At 43.5% G+C, this 9,287-nt stretch overlaps 1 pseudogene; it reads right to left on the minus strand.

The window, feature by feature from the left end:
* Window positions 1–668: 668 nt before the first annotated feature.
* On the minus strand, window positions 669–2,056 carry LOC101337585 (actin-related protein 3 pseudogene; annotated as a pseudogene).
* Between the last annotated feature and the right edge of the window lie 7,231 nt (window positions 2,057–9,287).

A 9,287-nucleotide genomic window follows, 5' to 3' on the forward strand; every position in this document is an offset into this window, starting at 1 on the left:
AAATTAATAAGTTAATAAAAAAATAAATTAGAATGGTGTTAGGCTTTAAATATACCAATTTGGGTAATCAAATTATTCATTTTTTAATAAGAAATGACACGGCAGAAATGCTGGTCCAACAGTCTTGTCTTTACTGTTCCTTGTCTTTACTGTTCCTTTAAAGAGAGAAACAGAATGCAAGGAATCAGAAAGCACTAGCAGGCATCAATTAATCCAAGATACTAGCTTCTTAGTTCCAAAAGCACTTGCAAAGAAAACCATTGGGGGGCACAGGGTATGGAAGCACTTCATAATAACTGGAATCCCATGAGTGTCTGTGTAAGCCAAGTCTCATAGGCTATTTTTTGTATTTGTCTTTTACTTGGTCACTTTTTTTCCCTCAAATACTAGTTTTTCTTTGACGTTTTTTCCTCAGAGTATAAAAAGTATGAAATATAAACAAGCTCTTGCATTGCACACTTCAGAGTGTACAATTCAAGCATTATAGAGCTATCTACATACCAATAAATCCCATCAAATCTTGGATAATTCAATAATATACAAAATACCAGGGCACAGAAAGAACTAAAACACACTTCTTTTTGTTACACATAAGATTCAAATATTCAATCTAAAGAAAATCACTTAATCATTTTGGCTCTCCTCTACATTCACATGTTGATATACTTATTAAAATATTCTGTATTATTATGTTTGGTCTTATTATTTCAAGTCAGGTTTACAACCTCAAAACCAGCCATCCAGACAAAACAGGTAATCAGAAAGATTATTTCTTCCCCACCTCCCTAATCCCAATAACTATGAAACCAATTTTATGACATGACTCCAAACACTGGATTGTGACAAAAAAATGCTAGGTCCAATTTCTTCATAATCCTTTTTGGTGTGGCATACTTGGTAGAACTCAGGTGTGGAAGCCAGCATGGATCCTCCAAACCAAACTGCATATCACTGCATGTGATATGTAATGACTTGTACATCAGTAGGCTTTGGCTTCAATCTACCACCACTCAATTCTCACTTAATTTCAGCCTGGCATCTACAGTTCTTTTCCAATCTCTTTGCAAGCGACGTCTAAAGTCCCTGAACATGGTTGAACCTCCAGAGAGGACAATATTCTTGTAGAGAGGACGTCTGACATCAATAGGACAATTCTGAATTACTTCTTCTACAACTTCTGAGATAGGCTGAGTAAAGTCTGGATTAGCAAACTCTGGATGAAAAAAAATTTCAGGTCCCAAGAATCTCTCATATCCAACATCAATGGAAAATTCTTTCTTTGAGATAGCATTGATTCCAGTATACTGTTTAATGCACTTTGATCCATCTGTATCATACTTGTTAATCTGGGCAGACATAACTATAGCTCTCCTTTACTGCCTTAGCAGTTTCCAAGGATTGCTCTGGAGGAATTCCTACTTCTCGGTCTCTCAGCAATTGCTGAATAAAATATGTTATATCTCGTCCTGCGATTGGAATGTGCTTAATACAGCTGCCAATCACATACCCTTCAGCCACAGGGATGACACGAGTGACACCATCTCCACTGTCTATTGCTGTACCGGTCAGCGTCCGTTCTCCTACTTGTCTGGTGGTCCAGGTTGCAGCTAAGGCAAGAACAGCCTGTACAGCAATGTACAAGCCTGGAACATTGAAGGACTCAAACATTATTTCAGCAGTATATTCCCTGTTTTCTGGAGTATTCAGTGGAGGTTCAGTCAAAAGAAAATAATGGTCTTCAGGTTCCGCCCTTAAATAGTTAAAGATCACTTGCCCCATAAACCTTTCCATCAAGTCCCGGTCTTCAACTATACCACGGCGGATTGGCCACTTTGTTGCATATGTAGATTTTTCTATTGCTTCATCATCAGTGAAGGAGTCTAGGTCATCAATACCTTTCATCACCCTCCTTTGTGCTTGATCACCCACTTCCGCTGACTCCTTAATAGCAATACAGGAAGGGATGATAAACCGTGGTTCCGTATTTCCAGCATATCCTAGTTTTGTATACCCTGTGCCACAGTCCCCCACACAGGCCGGCAGCCGTTCCGCCATCTTCCTCTTCGCCTGCTGCTGCCATCTGCTCTGTGCTGGTTGGGGCCAGGGGTGGGTGGCGAGAGCTAGAAGCTATCTGACCATCTACGGCCGGACCGCCCTCTCCATCCGGGGGGTGGGGGGTGGGGAGCCGGGAAGCCAAAGCAGTAGCGAGAGAGCAGCAGGCTCGGTCAGCGGCTTAATTTTTCAATACTTTATAATTGGTCTTTGACCCAGCAATTCACTTCTATGAATTTATCCTAACAGATATAACTGAGTATGTGCAAAATAAGGTATTGTCAAGTTATTCACTGCAGCATTTTTTATAATACCAAAATGTTAAAAACAGTCTAGATATCTACCGATAATGGTCTGATTGAGTAAATTATATCCATTTGGTGGAACAAATGGAATACCATGCAGCTGTGAAACAGAATAAGGAAACTCCCTATATATTGTTATGGAAGGATCTCTAACACACATTATTAAATAAAAAAGCAAAGTGCGGAGCTTGACTTTTACTGTAGAAGGGAGAAACAAAGGAAAAGCAGTTCAGAAACAATAGTCAACAGAGTGCTCTTCAAGGGATATACCTAACAATCTAATACATATCTGAGTTGTCTGCAGGAACTCAGATCCCCACACCGGTGTTAACTACAAGCTAAGATCCCAGACTGGTCAGAATTTGGGGAATGATGATGTTGACCTTTTCTGACCCTCTGTGACTTCAATCAACTAAAGCTTGGACTCTGCCAACCTTTGCTCCACTTCTACACTGAATTCTCCTCGGCTCCAGCCCCTTCACGAACATGCATTCACCACCCAAGCCCCTGTATGAATATGCACGTACCCTTAGCTTAAAAGGTCCCCAGTTTTGCTGTTTGGGGAGACACTGCTTTGGGAAAGATCTCAGTGTTCTCCTTACCTGCTGTGAGTAATAAACCCTTCCTTCTCCCAATCTTTGGCTTGGTTGTGTCTTTTGGCCCACCGAGGCGAGCTCAGTTTTCGGGTAACAGAAAGATACACAACAAACAATTGTGGTCAAATAGAGAATTCCCTGGTGGTCCAATGGTTAGAACTCCACGCTTTCACTGCCGAGGGCGCGGGTAAGGTCCTGTGAGCCGTGCAGTGCGGCCAAAAAAAATAGTGGTTAACTACTGGCAGAGGTGAGGGGACTGTGTGGGTGGGAGGGAGATTTTCACTGTGTATCTTTTAATATACATTTTTGGATTTTGAATCATGGGAATATATTACCTATTTCAAAATTAAGTTAATACTTATTTGAGAAGAGACTAATATTTACGTGGCTAAGGAACTAAATAAAGATCTATGGCTTATCTTGCGTGTAAGAGCTCTTCAATAATTATTTGATGTGTTGAATTCGGGTGGAATGACTCCAGCATTAAGGTGTGTGATGGGTCGGGCCTGTGAGAGGAGCAGGGAAGATCGAGGGCAATTGAGGATACGTCTGTTTAGACGGGCATATCAAAAAGCGAAGCTCTGCATGGGGCCAGATGGGTAACAGGGGAACAAACTTAGGCGGGTGCCGGTCTGCATCATAATTAACATGAAGCATGCTTTCAGGAATGGAGAAAACCATGTGCTTTTTTTTCTTTCTTTTTTTTTTTTTTTGCGGTACGCGGGCCTCTCATTGCTGTGGCCTCTCCTGTTGCGGAGCACAGGCTCCGGACGCGCAGGCTCAGCGGCCATGGCTCACGGGCCCAGCTGCTCCGCGGCATGTGGGATCTTACCGGAGCCGGGGCACGAACCCGTGTCCCCCGCATCGGCAGGCGGACTCTCAACCACTGCCCCACCAGGGAAGCTCAACCATGTGATTTTATAATATAGGTGGTAATGAGAAAGGAGTAAGAATAATTGGGAACACAGAGAAGTAACAAGTTACCTTTCTTTGTTGTTGTTAGCGTTTTTTAAAATCTTCTTCTGGGGTGGGAGTGGTGTATTTGGAATGAGAGTTATTTCAAATCTCATCAAAGCGTTTAGCAAAATACTAACCAGCGGTGGTGTGAACAGAGAATGTTAGCCATCTTAGGAGGGAGGGAGTTACATCCAGGCTGTGCTTGGAGGTTTAAGGGGAGGGCAACTCACTGCGGGAATCTGAGCCAGTTAGAGGCACAAAGACTTTCTGATTCTTAGGATCCAGCAGATGGGAGACAAATGTCAGGGTGACAGGGTCATCACTGGTATCAGGGCTATGATCTGCCAGCGGCCCAGGCACTGCCAGCGGCCCAGGCACAGCGGCCCAGGTCCAGAAGAAATGGTGTCCCCAGGGTAACTCACAGGGAGTGGGGGTGGGTAGGCAAGACTGCTCCTACCCAGCTGGAGACTTCGAGAGAGCCCGGGCAGGTCGCTGGAGAACTGCTAACCCCACAGCTGCAACTCCCTGGGACCAGCCCTCAGGGAGCAGTGTGTCATTAGCAGGAAGGGACTAATGACCCAAGACTCCGTGCTCTGGGCTTGGAGCAAAGCATTTGGGGACATCCATCTCCTCCCCTCTCACCACACAGTTTAAAATCACATTTTCCTCTTCCTGGGTATTTTGAAGCTTAGTGTGAATATCTAGGAGTGCTTTTTGAGATCCTCTGATGAAAGGTGCAACAGAAGTGCAAAGTATTATCATCAACACTGTAAATATTTTAACGACAACAGAAGTGCCACGTGTAGGCAGAACACAGACGCACATTCCAACGTCCAATATTCCTAAGAGAACTACTGGAGAGTTCAGAATGGCACATGTGCAAGAGAAGCCAGTCACAGGAGAAAAAAAGAGATAGTTGAGCTAAGTAAGAGACTTCCCTACAATGCTGCCCAGCGGAACGGTAATGTCCACTCAAACAGGCTTCAGCCGGATACCAAGGTCTCCCCTCCAAGTACCAGCTACACACGTGTGTGACAACCGATGTGGAAGATGGAGCAAGCGCAGGCCCAGCCTTTGTGCAAGAGGCGAGCTGCTGCTGGGAGTGCTTCTGTCCCATTAGCAGGCAGGCTCTGGAACATGCCAGCCTGGCAGCTGACTGTGGCTGACGGTGGGGGGTGCGGGGGTGTGGGGCTGACGGAGGCTTCCCCTGGCAGCACCACAGTCTGCCTGTGGTGGACAGGTGCCTGGCTGGCCCTGGAGCAGGCTAGAGCTGAGGGAGGGAGTGAAGAGGGGACAGGGTGATGCATGACCAGGCAGGATTTTTCACCACCATGGGACCTGGGAATTTGGCTGGCAAGGATGATCAGCTGGGCTTAATTTAGAGCAGTTTCTCAATTGCTCTCAAGCAATAGCTGAAGTTAAGAAATTAATAACTACCAGGTGAGTATAAATGATGTTTCAAGCACAGTGCTAAAGTCAGCCTCTGTATTTTCTCATTTAATCTTCACAACAACTCTGTGAGGTAGTGCTACTACCCTTGCTCACAGATAGAGCTCAGAGGAAGCAAAGGACGTGCCCAAGACACTACAGTAAGTGGCAAGGCTCAGATCTGCATGCAAGAATTGTAATTCCAAAGCTGTTTTGTCTACAATGCTATGTGGCTTCCTCAGTGACTAAAAAGCAACTATCAGGGCTCTTAGATTTTGTTTTCTTGGTTATTACAGACCTAAACACACTGTATCCAGAATGCTATTGTCAAAGATAAGGTAACAAATGACTTTCTTCCAACAATATGGTTCAGGTTTTGATCCATGCCTATATATGGATCTTATCCAAAAGAAGAGCTACTTTTAAGTCAAGGAGATGTACACCGAGGCCTGTCTTCTGGATCTGGACCACCCAGGCCAGGCTTCCATATTTGGTGCCTCTTTCGGACACACTGTCTCCAGTCTCCCTCCACTTTCCAATCTGTATTCCAGACTGTGGACAGAAATAACTTTGAAAAACCTGTCTGTTTGAAAATCTGCAGGGCTCCCAACTGCCTCCAGAATAAAGTCCTTCCCCGGCTAGGCAGCCACGTCCCCCAGAATAAAGTCCTTCCCCGGCTAGGCAGCCACGTCCCCCAGAATAAAGTCCTTCCCCGGCTAGACAGCCGCGTCCCAGCCCTGCTCGGCCACGCCCCACGGTCCAGCCTCTGCTGGATTCCTCTGTGCCCCGAACAGTGTGCATTTTCACACCTCACTGTTATTATTAGCCCTGCTAGTCCCTCTCCCTGCAATGGCCTGGTCTTACCTTCTTCCTCCCTTTGGCAAATGGCTCTCCTCCAAAGCCCAGTTCAAATATCACTGCGCTCCCTCAGCTTCCTGACCCAAAGTAGAATTTATTACTCCACTCATTTGAGCCCCTCCGTGGCACCTGGTGCCCAAGCATATTATACTACTTACCATCAATTACAGTACTTTATTCTATACAGCTGGATCCTCTTTCGCTTTAATTGAGGCAAGGGCAAAAACCATTTCTTACCATCTTTGTTTCCAGAGGCCCTGGTATACAGCAAATGCCCTGAATGTTTTAGAAGAAACAGATGCAGTCATGTGCAAAGGAACTCTGCTCACACAGTACTACAGCGATGATCTCAAAGAATTTCGCCAGTATGTGGGTAACTGGGATGGCTGGCTTCAAATTCCTTCTCTACACATTATTACCTGTGATCTACATAGCCCCTCAACAATGAAACAGAGAATAACTATCTTGTTCCCCTGAAGGATATGAAAGGGGGCATACAGCAACCCCAAATTTCCACCAGGGCACCTTTGCTTCTTCCTCTTGTCAACAGAGGAAGTTTTGTTTGGGCAGGGCAGAAGACTGTGCTGCTAAAACTATAGTTAAAAGCATTGGTTTAGGGAATTGCCTGGTGGTCCAGTGGTTAGGACTCCGTGCTTTCATTGCCCAGGGCCTCGTGGCGTGGCCAAAAAGAAAAAAAAAAAGCACTGGTTTAGATGGCCTCTTCCTTTACTACCTCATGCCTAAATATCTATCTGTAAGCACCTCTTCCTAACTGGTTCTCAAGCCTCTAGTCTTCTCCTCCTCCATTCAACTTGCAAGTTACTGCCGGATGAAATTTTCTAAAACATTATTTGAATCATATGTAACATGTTAGTTTTGTAACATAATTGCATAATAAATATAACCAACCAAACACTCAGCCCCACAACTAGAACATTAAGAGTAACTTGCATCTACCTGTACATGCTTCGTGCAGGTCAACCCGTTGCTTAATACCTGGAGTTAATCACTGTCTTTAATTTTAAATTTTTTATTCTACTTTTTAAAGAATGTAGTTTTATTAAAGGGGAGAGGGAGGGGGGTAGGGGTAAATTAGGAGTATGGGATTAACAGATACAAACTACTATGCATAAAATAGCAACAAGGAATTACTGTATAGCATAGGGAACTATATTCAATATCTTGTAATAACCTATAATGGAAAAGAATCTGAAAAAGGATATATAAGTGAATCACTTTGCTGTACACCTGAAACTGACACCATATTGTAAATTAACCATACCTCAATCAAAAAAAAGAAAGAATATAGCTTTATTTTACATATATGAATATAGTTGATTTTGCTGATTTTGGAAGACTGTAAAGATAGTACCATACTGTGTATATCTCCTGGTACATGCTATTTCACTACTATGAATCCAAGATTCATCCACGTTGATGCTCTTGTTTAGTTTGCTGTTACATAGTATTCAACCGTGCGCCATACCAGTTATTTACTCCTCCTGCCAGCCAACTCGGACTGTTTCCAGTGATTTGCTATTATGGGTAATGTGGCTATCAACATTCTTGGTGCACAAGTGCATTTGTGCATTTCTGAAGTGGGATGTTAGGTCATAGGGTATACAAATGTTCAACCTTGTGAAATAATGTCAAAGTTGTTTTTAAAGGGGCACTAACAGCCAGATAATTTTTTTCAAAATCACTGCTTTCCCTGTTGAAAAATAATTCAGTGTAACCACAACTTGCAAGATAAAATCCAAACCTGCCATTCCATGCCAGTTAAAATCTGGTCCCGGGCTTCCCTGGTGGCGCAGTGGTTGAGAGGCCGCCTGCCAATGCAGGGGACGTGGGTTCGTGCCCTGTTCTGGGAAGATCCCACATGCCGCGGAGCGGCTGGGCCCGTGAGCCATGGCCGCTGAGCCTGCGCGTCCGGAGCCTGTGCTCCGCAACGGGAGAGGCCACAACAGTGAGGCCCGCTTACCGCAAAAAAAAAAAAAAAAAAAAAAAAAAAAAAATCTGGTCTCAACCTAAATTTCATACCTTTTCTCTTATTGTCCCTCCCTAACCCCCAAGCACCTCCCACTCCAATCGGGCAGATCTGCTCCCAGATATAGAACACAACTTACTCATTTTCAACAGCTCCTTCCTTTCTAGTCTGCAACTCCCCTGCACCCCTGCTACTGCCCTTGGGTTCTCCTTCCTAATGAAACCTACCCTGAGCACACCTGCCCACAGGACTCTCTTCCCCCCAGCTCCTAGAAGACATGTCCTGCCTCAGTCATATGCCATCAGCCTTCACCCCCATCCACGTCTTAGTGTGCTAGGTTTCATGCTGCCTTTTTGGAAAAATGGACATTCTAGCTAAGCTGTGTGATCAGATTTACTTGAGAACTCAGTGTTTCCAAATTTAGTATTTGGTACCTTTCTCACCACTCTCTGGACAATGGAATTGCTTAATTGTGGATTTGACTGTTTTCCCACATAACTTTCGACATGATTATGTCTTATTTCCCCAATTAAATCATCAGTATCTTAAAAGTACAGAGACCATATTTTTAAATTTCTTTGTATTCTCTATAACATTTAACATAATCTCATGTGTGCAGTAAGAACTCAGTTCAACAAATATTTAACGCTTCAGTGGATACCTGAAAATGCAGGGGACTGAAAGTGCATTTCTAGACAAAATATGTTCTAGCATACAATTTAAATATATAATATGTAGGTGTATAAAATACATATACACAAAAGCATGTGTGTGTGTATATATATTTATACAAGCTTAGAAAGTACAATAAAGGCAGAGGCAGTCTAGATAGAAACTTTCCAATCACAAAAACAAGAAACAAATAGCATCCATGTGTTTAAACTACCTAAGAAGTTACTCTTTGGCAAAAAAACTCTTAGGTTTAGTGCTATGGCATCTGTCTCTGAAATATGTTACTGTCCATTTTCATCACGACTGTGACTAGGAAATAATTCATTTAGTTAAATGACCTTTTCTTTTTCAGTTGTTCTCCTTTGATCAAGTTGCTGCTCACCTTCCTAAAAACACTACATTGTATAAAATTTGAGGCAGAAACAAACTATA

Source organism: Tursiops truncatus, chromosome 4, assembly GCF_011762595.2.
Source record: "Tursiops truncatus isolate mTurTru1 chromosome 4, mTurTru1.mat.Y, whole genome shotgun sequence".
Taxonomy (NCBI): domain Eukaryota; kingdom Metazoa; phylum Chordata; class Mammalia; order Artiodactyla; family Delphinidae; genus Tursiops; species Tursiops truncatus.